The sequence below is a fragment of the Solea senegalensis genome, unplaced genomic scaffold (assembly GCF_019176455.1).
Source record: "Solea senegalensis isolate Sse05_10M unplaced genomic scaffold, IFAPA_SoseM_1 scf7180000017317, whole genome shotgun sequence".
NCBI classification, from domain to species: domain Eukaryota; kingdom Metazoa; phylum Chordata; class Actinopteri; order Pleuronectiformes; family Soleidae; genus Solea; species Solea senegalensis.
Genome location: NW_025322337.1, coordinates 1 through 11,443, shown reverse-complemented (window position 1 = coordinate 11,443; position 11,443 = coordinate 1). Strand labels below are relative to the sequence as shown.

General features: G+C 46.5%; 10 non-coding genes and 1 pseudogene across 10 annotated transcripts; 4 read left to right on the top strand and 7 right to left on the bottom strand.

Annotated features, from left to right (window-relative positions):
* On the bottom strand, positions 1 to 110 carry LOC122764202 (annotated as a pseudogene; the record flags this gene model as incomplete).
* Positions 111 to 513: 403 nt separating this feature from the next.
* Positions 514 to 632, top strand: LOC122764207. The gene has a single exon (XR_006359571.1). It is a non-coding gene; the product is annotated as a 5S ribosomal RNA (ribosomal RNA).
* A 116-nt stretch (positions 633 to 748) lies between these two features.
* On the bottom strand, positions 749 to 941 carry LOC122764204. The gene has a single exon (XR_006359568.1). It is a non-coding gene; the product is annotated as a U2 spliceosomal RNA (small nuclear RNA).
* A 182-nt stretch (positions 942 to 1,123) lies between these two features.
* On the bottom strand, positions 1,124 to 1,236 carry LOC122764206. Its single transcript, XR_006359570.1, has one exon. It is a non-coding gene; the product is annotated as a U5 spliceosomal RNA (small nuclear RNA).
* Positions 1,237 to 1,883: 647 nt separating this feature from the next.
* Positions 1,884 to 2,047, bottom strand: LOC122764200. Its single transcript, XR_006359565.1, has one exon. It is a non-coding gene; the product is annotated as a U1 spliceosomal RNA (small nuclear RNA).
* A 6,224-nt stretch (positions 2,048 to 8,271) lies between these two features.
* LOC122764199 lies at positions 8,272 to 8,390 on the top strand. Its single transcript, XR_006359564.1, has one exon. It is a non-coding gene; the product is annotated as a 5S ribosomal RNA (ribosomal RNA).
* Positions 8,391 to 8,511: 121 nt separating this feature from the next.
* LOC122764203 lies at positions 8,512 to 8,704 on the bottom strand. The gene has a single exon (XR_006359567.1). It is a non-coding gene; the product is annotated as a U2 spliceosomal RNA (small nuclear RNA).
* A 182-nt stretch (positions 8,705 to 8,886) lies between these two features.
* LOC122764205 lies at positions 8,887 to 8,999 on the bottom strand. Its single transcript, XR_006359569.1, has one exon. It is a non-coding gene; the product is annotated as a U5 spliceosomal RNA (small nuclear RNA).
* A 647-nt stretch (positions 9,000 to 9,646) lies between these two features.
* LOC122764201 lies at positions 9,647 to 9,810 on the bottom strand. Its single transcript, XR_006359566.1, has one exon. It is a non-coding gene; the product is annotated as a U1 spliceosomal RNA (small nuclear RNA).
* Positions 9,811 to 10,212: 402 nt separating this feature from the next.
* On the top strand, positions 10,213 to 10,331 carry LOC122764208. The gene has a single exon (XR_006359572.1). It is a non-coding gene; the product is annotated as a 5S ribosomal RNA (ribosomal RNA).
* A 110-nt stretch (positions 10,332 to 10,441) lies between these two features.
* On the top strand, positions 10,442 to 10,560 carry LOC122764209. Its single transcript, XR_006359573.1, has one exon. It is a non-coding gene; the product is annotated as a 5S ribosomal RNA (ribosomal RNA).
* Positions 10,561 to 11,443: the final 883 nt, after the last annotated feature.

Sequence of the window (11,443 nt, the reverse complement as noted above, 5' to 3'; positions counted from 1 at the left end):
CCCACGTTTGGGGAATTTGCAGGGGTCAACACAGCCGGAGTGCAATGGCTGAGCCTCTCCCTGGGTGAACAGCCTGCTTGATCATGGTATCTCCCCTGCCAGGTAAGTATGAGGTGTACTCGCCAAACACCGGGTGGCTCTTGCCAGACACAGCTCTTTGGCTGATGGTGCTGGAAATGAACAATCCCAGAGGCCAATGCCTTGACTCAGTTGCTCGTTAATGCTGTGCTATGTTCAACTTCAACCTCCAGCACACATTGGAGAGGAAACACTCGACCTTTTTTACCGGCATACCTGGCTGTCGTTTCCTATAGATTCAGCAACAACTGGACATGACGGCACCAACAGCCGCTTGCCCATCTCGGTGTCGCTTCCCGATACTGGACTAGAGTGTAGCATGTGGTGGAGATAAAGGCTGAAGTGCAGTGTGTCCGAAAGGCTGACTTTTGAGCCCCGCCACGCGCAGGGGGCCTTGCCCAGTCCATAAAAGCAGTCTGTGTCCCCAACCCCTCGGCTTACGGCCATACCACCCTGAGCACGCCCGATCTCGTCTGATCTCGGAAGCTAAGCAGGGTCGGGCCGGGTTAGTACTTGGATGGGAGACCGCCTGGGAATACCAGGTGCTGTAAGCTTTTACTGCTGCTGCTGCTTCCTTACAAGAAACATGGGCTCGCAATTAAATTGACGCACAGGCACGGGTTGATGTCTTTCTGGTTTCAGCTTCGCTTTGCTTTTCACAGAAAAAAGAGAATGGTGCACCGTTCCTGGTGGCACTGCAATACCAGGTCAATGCAAGGAGTGAAGAGAGCAAGCCCCAGTTTTCACCTCCCACTGCTCAAAAATGCATTTAATATTTAATCCCCATATAGAGGACATATCAGATATTAAACTGATAAGAACAGATACTACACTTGATCTTAGCCAAAAGGCCGAGAAGCGATGGCCCACAGGTGTCTGGGGCCAACCCAAGATCTTGGCACACAAGTCAGTTGTTGTGGTGCCATGTTTTTAAGGGCGCATAACAAAGGCTGCTGCTGCTGATCACCTCCGCCCCAAGGTTGACCTAAGTGCACCTCTGAGCCTTGACAGACAGCTGCTTGACATTTGACACACTCAAAGGGCGCAGCCTTACAGCAAAGCCCACCAAAAATAACTTAAACTCTTGAACGTCCCTCTCCACGGAAGTCTTTAGTAAAAGGCGAAAGACTTGTGCATTTTGAAGAGAAACCAGAGTCAACGTAGCCCCTGTCCTGGAGAGCAGCCGAGGAGTCTATCCGCCGGAGTCACCACAGTCTCGGTCGGCCGGCCGGCCGGCCACCTTGGGACGGCCTTCCTTCAACGTTTTTGCTTAGTCGGCCAATAAACCGCCCAGATTTGACTGCATGTTTGGAAGCGCTTTCCTACTGTCGGTTGTGCGCTGCAGTTTTCTATCAGTCGCTGAGGCTGTGGCACATTCCTCGCTCACTGGCACACCTCCAACATTTAGTGGTAGACGTGAGTGCATGAGCAAAGCAGCTCCGTGTCACACTGAGCAGTACAAACTGCCGGGCCATTTCCCACCTCATCCGGGCTTCTGAAATGGTGAGTTGCTCCTGGCATCACTTCAACATCAGGTCACTGCACGGAGTGAACAGAGCAAGCGCCAAAGTATTAACCCTTGGCATGATGGCCATGGATCCATCTCCAACAATCGAGTTCTTCTACAAAGAGTTGGGAAAGGGAGCGTGACATTTGCTTTGAGCTAAAAGACAACACCCACAACCATCACGTTCCCAGCAACTTGGAAAGACTGGGGATGTTGCTCCGCAAGGACGTGAGAAGTTTGGAGATGGGCACACAACGTTGAACTTCGGGCGGCTGACCTTTGCTTACAACGACATCATCGGGGGAAAGCGCGGACGCAGCACCCCACTAGCAAAAATTATGCAGTCAAGACTCCCACGTTTGGGGAATTTGCAGGGGTCAACACAGCCGGAGTGCAATGGCTGAGCCTCGCCCTGGGTGAACCGCCTTCTTGATCATGGTATCTCCCCTGCCAGGTAAGTATGAGGTGTACTCGCCAAACACCGGGTGGCTCTTGCCAGACACAGCTCTTTGGCTGATGGTGCTGGAAATGAATAATCCCAGAGGCCAATGCCTTGACTCAGTTGCTCGTTAATGCTGTGCTATGTTCAACTTCAACCTCCAGCACACATTGGAGAGGAAACACTCGACCTTTTTTACTGGCATACCTGGCTGTCGTTTCCTATAGATTCAGCAACAACTGGACATGACGGCACCAACAGCCGCTTGCCCATCTCGGTGTCGCTTCCCGATACTGGACTAGAGTGTAGCATGTGGTGGAGATAAAGGCTGAAGTGCAGTGTGTCCGAAAGGCTGACTTTTGAGCCCCGCCACGCGCAGGGGGCCTTGCCCAGTCCATAAAAGCAGTCTGTGTCCCCAACCCCCCGGCTTACGGCCATACCACCCTGAGCACGCCCACTAGCGAACCAGGAAGTGTATGCTACAAACATTTCGAGCACACGGCTCCTTTCCTCAGCCTGTATTCTTCCCCTTTTTCTCCTCCTTTCTGCACTTCTTTTCCCTTTTCTCATCGTGTGCTACTTCAGTTTACTGGTTTTGTTCATTTTAAGGACTGGTTTCCCCCCCCCCCGACAGTGTTTTCCACACTGTGCGGGGGCGCCTTTTGTTGAACTTTTTTTTTCTCATCATGGATGGACCTCAGAACAACGACCTCACCAAGCAAAGAATCATGGCAAAGGAGATAAAGAACACGGAGAATGGAGACAGAGAAAAGAATGATGGAACCCAAAGGAAGTATGAGAAGGAGCTGACTTTACAAATAGAATTGACGGGAACAGAAAAAGTCCCAATAATGGAATTATTGAAATGTGTGCGTGGACTGTGTGGAGGTTTGATTGCCTGCCGCTGTATTGGAACGGACAAATATGAAATAACAATGACAAACACTGTTGGGAAAAGCAGATTGCTGGATGGATTCAAAATCGGCACAACCATAGTTATGGCAAAAGAGCTAAACAATGATGAACTGGTGGTCTCTTTTCTCACTCTGCCCGCGTACATCTCAGACCAGGAAATAATTGACAAGCTGCATGGCTGGGGAGTCTCTGCAATCTCTCAAATCAAGAGAAGAATGTGGCCTGGCACAAACATCGCAGATGGGACAAGGTATGTGAAAGTCAAATTTAATCAGACAGTACAATCCCTGCCTTACTCTGCTAGATTTAATACTGCCACTGGTCCCGAATACTTCAGAGTGTTACATGATCGGCAAGTGAAAGTGTGTCGAATGTGCCTACAGCCTGGACACATTCTTAGAGAGTGTCCTGAGTTTTGTTGCCATAAATGTGGAGTCCAGGGGCACTATGCAAGAGAGTGCCATAAAGCTGTGAAAAGGTGTGAGCTGTGCCACAACAACATGGAAAATTGCATTTGCAATGAAAGTGAACCGGAGAGCATAGCAGAGTCAGAGTTGGAGAGGGAGCAGACAGAGGGAAGCACTGAGGACAGTGCAGGAGAGGAGGAGGCAGAGATAGCGCCTGCGGAGGTACGCACAGAGTGTGGTGTAGAGAAAGGGCCCCCTGCCCAGCCGCCCCGAGCGGAAAAAATAACCACTAATGTGGAAACCTCTGGAGAAAGCCTTCCGGAAGCGCAGAATGACGAGGCTCAACCAGACAATGAAAAAAAAGTGGCTGGAGCTGAAAAGCTCCAAGCCAGAGGCACGAGAAGCACCCCAACCGCAGAATCTGCGCCACTCAGTCCTCCCCACTCTGAAAAAGAGCCAACAGTTTCTCCCTCACCAAGTGCTGACTCTGATTCGGAGATGGACCTCTCGGTAGTGTCCCTGGCAAGAAAACGACAAAATACAGACAAGTCCGGTAAAACAAATAAGAAAAAGCAAAATAGAAAAAAATGAGTGTGATGTTTAATGCCACAATAATACAGCTCACCCTTCTCATGGCCCTGCTTCTCTCACTGAATGCCCGTGGGCTCTGCAGCAGAGAAAAACTACACAAAGTCATCAATACTACCAAATGTGACATCTTGCTGCTACAAGAAACAAAATGGTCCTCATCTCCTGTGAGCATGATAGGAGGGTTATGGGAAGGGAATGTATATTTCGCAAATGCAGATCGAGCAATGTGTGGGGTGGCAACGCTGATTAAAAACAATGTCTTTGATAAGGTAATAGAAATATATAAATGCTCACGAGGTAGATTATTGATAGTTGATTCATGGAAAAAAAATGTTTATATTAGAATTATCAATATATATGCTCCTAACACTGAGGGTGAAAGAAAAGTGTTTTTCAAAGAGCTAAATAAGTGGGTAAACAACAACTCCATCATCACTGGAGACTTCAATGTTCCCCTCACCAAATTTGACATATCTAGCAACAATCTCTTTAAAGATGATGTGAGCAGGCGATCCTTATTCGAAATCATAAAAGAATACGACCTGGTTGACTTATGGCGAATTATGCATCCAAATAAAACTCAGTTCTCCAGACATCAGGTGGTACAAAATACTCTCAAACAATCCCGTATTGATTATGCCTTAGTGGCAAGCTCCATTGTACACAATGTGAACTCAATAGAATATGTCCTCAACACATGGAGTGATCACTCCCTCATAAAATTGTCATTATTTCCATCAGTAGCACAAACAAATGGTGGGGTATGGTGTTTTAACAATAGCTTACTAAAAGATCAACAGTTCATTGACAAAGTTAACCGTCTTCTTCACAATGTGGCAAATGAAATGGAGTGGGTCGAAGACATATTTAATTGGTGGGAAAGAGTGAAAGAACGAATCAAAAGAGTATGTATAAATTATAGTAAACATAAGAGCTGGCTGGAGAAAAAAAATGAAAAAGAGCTAAGAGTAAAATTAGAACACGAACTCCAAAAGATAGCCAATGAACCTAACGGAGATCTGACAAATTATATTTATTTGAGAGACAAGTTAGCGCTCTCCAAAAAGAAGGAATGCATGGGGGCAATAATTAGAAGCAGAGTGCAAAATTTTGTGGAGGGGGAAAAATGTTCAGCTTTTTTCCTCGGCTTAGAAAAGCAAAAACAAAATAAAGCATTCATAAAAGAACTGAAAGACAGCAAGGGCAACATAATTATACAAACTGATGAAATAATATCCAGAATACAAGATTTCTTCCAGCAGCTATATACAAATCAAAATATAAATCAAAATACAATTACAAGTGTGGTGAAGGTCATTCAGAACCAAATCTCAACGGAGGACAGAATATGGTGTGATCAGCTTATCAGCATGGCAGAGATTGAAGCAGCCATCAAGGGCTTACAAAAAAACAAGAGTCCAGGCGTAGATGGTTTAACAACTGAATTTTATCTATTTTTCAAAGAAAGTTTAACACCAATTTTATTTCGAATTTTTGAGGAAGTTGAGAAGAAAGGTGAAGCTCCTGAGACCCTTACACTTGGTTTAATTACTTTGGCATACAAAAACCGAGGAGACAGAACGATCATTAACAACTACAGACCCATAAGCCTTCTGAATACTGATTACAAAATTTTCGCAAAGGTTCTAGCAAACAGACTCAAAGAAATTATCCCAAACATAGTACATCAGTCACAGGCATATAGCATTCCCGGACGAGATATTTCAGATTCCATTTTATCCATAAAAGAAACCATCTATCAGATGTCACAAACTGGTGGCATCTATCTAGGAGTAGATTTTGAAAAGGCGTTCGATCGAGTTGAACACAACTTTTTATGGGCTGTTTTAAAACAATTCGGTTTTGGTCACAATTTCATTAAAAGAATTCAATCTCTTTACAACAATGCACACAGTCGCATAAAAGTGAATGGTCTCCAAACCCCAAAAATAGCAATCCAAAGATCAATTAGACAGGGATGTCCCCTCTCCTCTCTGCTCTACAGCCTGGTGGCCGAGCCCCTAGCTCTATTAATAAATCAGAACATTAACATTCAGGGCATACTGGCAGATAATGGCACTTCCTGCAAAATGATTGCCTATGCCGATGACACAAATATCATGGTCAAAGATGGAAAAAGTCTACAACTAGCTTTGAATCTTGTACATATCTACTGCTCAGCCTCCGGTGCCAAAATCAATGAAAACAAATCAACTATAATGTACTGTGGCAATGGGGCAAGGTCACCAGGCAGACAGGCGTTCATAGAGGAAAAGGCCAGTGTAAGGGTCTTAGGAGTGCATATTGGCCAGGATCAAAAGGCCGCCAGAGATAACACCTGGAAAGAGGTGCTAAATAAAATGAACAACACCTTGGGGTTGTGGAAAATGCGGAAGCTGACCCTGAAGGGTAAGGTGGGCATGCTCAACTCCCTGATACTCTCCAAAGTGAATCATGTGCTACAAGTCTATGATCTCCCAAAACAAACTCATGCAGAAATAAATCAAATGATATCCACTTTTCTGTGGGGAAGCCGCCGCAACATGATAAAACACAGAACAACAATTGATACATACACAAACGGTGGGCTTAGGCTAATAGACATAAACACAAAAAAACACTCATTCAGAATCAAAATCATCAAAAAGCTGTTGGACGATAAAACTGACCTTTTTTGGAAACATCAACTGCTTGACACCATTAAAACATGTGGAAACAGTGGCATTTACAATCTCTGTCAGATCCCACTAAAATCACAAGCTACACACATCTCACAGTTCACACAAGAGATCTTTGAGGCATGGGAGTTGGCCAGACCCCACCTGGTAACTATAGTACAAAACAAACACCAGCTGCTGCAGCTCCCCGTTTTCCACAACCCAGACATCACATATCTGGGCAGGCCCATCTCGGGCGGGTCAATGCCGCAAGCAGGTTTATACACATTGGGAGACTTCACAAACAATCAAGGCGAAATAGTAGTGGAAGAAATCTTGAATCGGCTCAGAGCCAAAAACATTTATTGCAAACGGTTTGCTGAATTCACATGTCAGAAAATTGAAACTGGGATTGCTGACCATCTAAAACAGGCTTTTTACAAGACCAGTGGTAGTAGGCAGAATGATACCCTTGATTTTCGTCAAAGTGCTCAGCCTGATGCGAAAAGCATTAATCAACTAACCTCCAAGTATTGGTACAACACCTTGCTGGCAAACATAGTACAAAAACCGACATCTGAAACTCATTGGAAAGAACACTTCCCGTCGATTAATGTTTCCACCATGTGGAAAAACATAAATAGCCCCTATGCTCATCCCTTCGCCAACAACACCGATTTCAAAATCAGACATAGACGAATTTTCTCGGGTATCATCCTGCACCAAATGAACAGTGCTATCTATGAGAGGGTTTGTACTGTCTGTAATAAAAATGACGAAACACTTGAACACATCTTTCTCACCTGTCCCATCTGCGAGGTCTTCATCACCCGGGTCAAGAACCTCCTCACCGACCACTGCAAGCTCAGCAGCAAAGACATTACAGACTGGGAATGGACTTGGCTCTTTGGATACTCACACAAGAAAGAAGGTATAAACACAACCCTGATTAACATTCTACTATCCATAGCCCGACACACCATCTTCATTGCCAGGAACTACGCACTCTATGAGGATGTACAAATAAACAGATGGCTCTTCTTCACAAGCATGGTCAAAAGTCATCTCAGACTGCTCAAGGATGCCTACAAGGCAACATTCCAGGAAACTTTTCTCACCAACAACTCCTTATACGACCTCGATCAGAGGGAAGAACTGATGTTTCATTTCTAAATGTTCTGGGGAGTACATTGCCACGTTTTCATCTCTCAAGGATATCGTTGATGTTTTTGCTGTAAACCCTGTTTCTTTAAATCTTATTGAGTATAATGTCCCATTGGCTAGGGTTTTATCTATTTATGTTTTTTTTCTTTCTTTGTTATTTCTTCGTCAACATTTTGATTCTCCTTGAATATGTCTTTTGTTTCATCATTGAATCATGGTTTAAATGTGTTTTGTGGTTTCTTGTGAATAAGTGTGTTCATTTTTGTTAATGAAAGTATTTTTGATAATAAAAAACAAAAAAAAAAAGCACGCCCGATCTCGTCTGATCTCGGAAGCCAAGCAGGGTCGGGCCTGGTTAGTACTTGGATGGGAGACCGCCTGGGAATACCAGGTGCTGTAAGCTTTTACACCGCTGCACGCTTTTACACTGCTGCTTCCTTACAAGAAACATGCCCCTCCACGAGCAGGGGCCTTGCCTAGTCCATAAAGGCACTCTCTGTCGCCAGCCCCTCGGCTTACGGCCATACCACCCTGAGCACGCCCGATCTCGTCTGATCTCGGAAGCTAAGCAGGGTCGGGCCGGGTTAGTACTTGGATGGGAGACCGCCTGGGAATACCAGGTGCTGTAAGCTTTTACGCTGCTGCTGCTGCTGCTTCCTTACAAGAAACATGGGCTCGCAATTAAATTGACGCACAGGCACGGGTTGATGTCTTTCTGGTTTCAGCTTCGCTTTGCTTTTCACAGAAAAAAGAGAATGGTGCACCGTTCCTGGTGGCACTGCAATACCAGGTCAATGCAAGGAGTGAAGAGAGCAAGCCCCAGTTTTCACCTCCCACTGCTCAAAAATGCATTTAATATTTAATCCCCATATAGAGGACATATCAGATATTAAACTGATAAGAACAGATACTACACTTGATCTTAGCCAAAAGGCCGAGAAGCGATGGCCCACAGGTGTCTGGGGCCAACCCAAGATCTTGGCACACAAGTCAGTTGTTGTGGTGCCATGTTTTTAAGGGCGCATAACAAAGGCTGCTGCTGCTGATCACCTCCGCCCCAAGGTTGACCTAAGTGCACCTCTGAGCCTTGACAGACAGCTGCTTGACATTTGACACACTCAAAGGGCGCAGCCTTACAGCAAAGCCCACCAAAAATAACTTAAACTCTTGAACGTCCCTCTCCACGGAAGTCTTTAGTAAAAGGCGAAAGACTTGTGCATTTTGAAGAGAAACCAGAGTCAACGTAGCCCCTGTCCTGGAGAGCAGCCGAGGAGTCTATCCGCCGGAGTCACCACAGTCTCGGTCGGCCGGCCGGCCGGCCACCTTGGGACGGCCTTCCTTCAACGTTTTTGCTTAGTCGGCCAATAAACCGCCCAGATTTGACTGCATGTTTGGAAGCGCTTTCCTACTGTCGGTTGTGCGCTGCAGTTTTCTATCAGTCGCTGAGGCTGTGGCACATTCCTCGCTCACTGGCACACCTCCAACATTTAGTGGTAGACGTGAGTGCATGAGCAAAGCAGCTCCGTGTCACACTGAGCAGTACAAACTGCCGGGCCATTTCCCACCTCATCCGGGCTTCTGAAATGGTGAGTTGCTCCTGGCATCACTTCAACATCAGGTCACTGCACGGAGTGAACAGAGCAAGCGCCAAAGTATTAACCCTTGGCATGATGGCCATGGATCCATCTCCAACAATCGAGTTCTTCTACAAAGAGTTGGGAAAGGGAGCGTGACATTTGCTTTGAGCTGAAAGACAACACCCACAACCATCACGTTCCCAGCAACTTGGAAAGACTGGGGATGTTGCGCCGCAAGGACGTGAGAAGTTTGGAGATGGGCACACCACGTTGAACTTCGGGCGGCTGCCCTTTGCTTACAACGACATCATCGGGGGAAAGCGCGGACGCAGCACCCCACTAGCAAAAATTATGCAGTCAAGACTCCCACGTTTGGGGAATTTGCAGGGGTCAACACAGCCGGAGTGCAATGGCTGAGCCTCGCCCTGGGTGAACCGCCTGCTTGATCATGGTATCTCCCCTGACAGGTAAGTATGAGGTGTACTCGCCAAACACCGGGTGGCTCTTGCCAGACACAGCTCTTTGGCTGATGGTGCTGGAAATGAATAATCCCAGAGGCCAATGCCTTGACTCAGTTGCTCGTTAATGCTGTGCTATGTTCAACTTCCACCTCCAGCACACATTGGAGAGGAAACACTCGACCTTTTTTACTGGCATACCTGGCTGTCGTTTCCTATAGATTCAGCAACAACTGGACATGACGGCACCAACAGCCGCTTGCCCATCTCGGTGTCGCTTCCCGATACTGGACTAGAGTGTAGCATGTGGTGGAGATAAAGGCTGAAGTGCAGTGTGTCCGAAAGGCTGACTTTTGAGCCCCGCCACGCGCAGGGGCCTTGCCCAGTCCATAAAAGCAGTCTGTGTCCCCAACCCCCCGGCTTACGGCCATACCACCCTGAGCACGCCCGATCTCGTCTGATCTCGGAAGCCAAGCAGGGTCGGGCCTGGTTAGTACTTGGATGGGAGACCGCCTGGGAATACCAGGTGCTGTAAGCTTTTACACCGCTGCACGCTTTTACACCGCTGCTTCCTTACAAGAAACATGCCCCTCCACGAGCAGGGGCCTTGCCTAGTCCATAAAGGCACTCTCTGTCGCCAGCCCCTCGCCTTACGGCCATACCACCCTGAGCACGCCCGATCTCGTCTGATCTCGGAAGCTAAGCAGGGTCGGGCCGGGTTAGTACTTGGATGGGAGACCGCCTGGGAATACCAGGTGCTGTAAGATTTTACGCTGCTGCTGCTGCTTCCTTACAAGAAACATGGGCTCGCAATTAAATTGACGCACAGGCACGGGTTGATGTCTTTCTGGTTTCAGCTTCGCTTTGCTTTTCACAGAAAAAAGAGAATGGTGTGTGGGAAATAACCAGTCTTTCCTCTGTTTCCTGTAGTGGTTAAGATAACTATCTACAAACAGTCAAGCTGTGAATGGAGGCTGGGGAAAGTGTATGATAAGGAAGGTTCAACGTAAGGGTTCCACATAATGGTATCTGTTAGTCGTCGTAAACATTAGGTAACATCTAATGGGGTCATAAACGTTATTTCTTGTGTCTGTGTTTGTTTTACTTTGATGTTTCTGTATAAATGGTAGAGCCTTCTTGAGAAACGGGAGAGAACATTTAGACCTTCTTGGTGACAGGGTCTCTCCTTTATGCATGAAGTAAAGATTTGATTCACTGAACACTGATGACTCCAAATTTCTTTCACATTTTGGCGACGAGGATGGGATGGACGCTCCAATGCTCAGGGCCTGAGTTCTGACTGAAGGTTACTACCGGTAAGGAAAATTTCCGCTCCACCAAGGAGGACAGGAATCCGCCTGACGTCAGGAACGGGTGCTGACCAGTGGACGCTCCATCTCTTTAGAAAGTGAGTACGGTGTTTTTTGAATCATTTCTGGTGTACATGGGTGAAACCTAGGTAGACAGTTGTAATTCCTTTGTGGTATACTGTCACGATATTCTATAAATTCCTGTGTGGTTGAATATCGAGGTCCGGTGTAATTCCTGTGTGGTAGCCGAGACCGTCTCCATATAATTCCTGTGTGGTTTGGAGACGTCTTCATATAATTCCTTTGGGGTTTTGAAGACTAGCTTAAGCTTTGGGAAAAA